The sequence below is a fragment of the Pelobates fuscus genome, chromosome 2 (assembly GCF_036172605.1).
Source record: "Pelobates fuscus isolate aPelFus1 chromosome 2, aPelFus1.pri, whole genome shotgun sequence".
Taxonomy (NCBI): domain Eukaryota; kingdom Metazoa; phylum Chordata; class Amphibia; order Anura; family Pelobatidae; genus Pelobates; species Pelobates fuscus.
This window is the reverse complement of record NC_086318.1, coordinates 215,603,130-215,604,304: the sequence shown is the minus strand read 5'-3', so window position 1 is coordinate 215,604,304 and position 1,175 is coordinate 215,603,130. Positions and strand designations below refer to the sequence as shown.

At 44.0% G+C, this 1,175-nt stretch overlaps 1 pseudogene; it reads left to right on the top strand.

Moving 5' to 3' along the window:
* The first annotated feature begins 847 nt into the window (after nucleotides 1-847).
* Nucleotides 848-966, top strand: LOC134587944 (5S ribosomal RNA; annotated as a pseudogene).
* The last annotated feature ends 209 nt before the right edge of the window (nucleotides 967-1,175 follow it).

Genomic DNA, 1,175 nt, shown 5'->3' with positions numbered 1-1,175 from the left:
TGAGACAGAAAGGGGTATTTTTTTATATACACCCCTATACTTATTAACCCTTAATAGGGAACACATGGGATGGGTAGCAGCATTGTAACCAGGCTGTGTGATACAAAGTAAATACAAATACAAAAAGAGAAGTCCTGCGCTTAAGCAGCAAGGACTACAACACACATCAGCCCCAATATATAGTAAAAACCAAAGAAAAGAAAAACGTTACCTGCGCTTTCTCCTTAATCCCTATGTATATTTAGACAAATGGAGGTCATTTAGTTGCTCCAATGGCCATTGGAGGGAATGCCCGCCTGCCAACGTCAAGGCAGACCCCCCTAAGCGGGTCCTAACACTGACCCTTCAGCCTGCTTCCTTGAGCTTCTGGCAAAGATATCTCTAATGAGACAGAAAGGGGTATTTTTTTTATATACACCCCTATACTTATTAACCCTTAATAGGGAACACATGGGATGGGTAGCAGCATTGTAACCAAGCTGTGTGATACAAAGTAAATACAAATACAAAAAGAGAAGTCCTGCGCTTAAGCAGCAAGGACTACAACACACATCAGCCCCAATATATAGTAAAAACCAAAGAAAAGAAAAACGTTACCTGCGCTTTCTCCTTAATCCCTATGTATATTTAGACAAATGGAGGTCATTTAGTTGCTCCAATGGCCATTGGAGGGAATGCCCGCCTGCCAACGTCAAGGCAGACCCCCCTAAGCGGGTCCTAACACTGACCCTTCAGCCTGCTTCCTTGAGCTTCTGGCAAAGATATCTCTAATGAGACAGAAAGGGGTATTTTTTTATATACACCCCTATACTTATTAACCCTTAATAGGGAACACATGGGATGGGTAGCCTATGGCCATACCAGTCTGAAAATGCTTGATCTCGTCAGATCTCAGAAGCAATCCAGACTCGGGCCTGGTTAGTACTTGTATGGGAGACCAACTACGAACCTCAGGTGCCATAGCTACCCATCCCATGTGTTCCCTATTAAGGCTACCCATCCCATGTGTTCCCTATTAAGGGTTAATAAGTATAGGGGTGTATATAAAAAAATACCCCTTTCTGTCTCATTAGAGATATTTTTGCCAGAAGCTCAAGGAAGCAGGCTGAAGGGTCAGTGTTAGGACCCGCTTAGGGGGGTCTGTCTTGACGTTGGCAGGCGGGCATTCCCTCCAA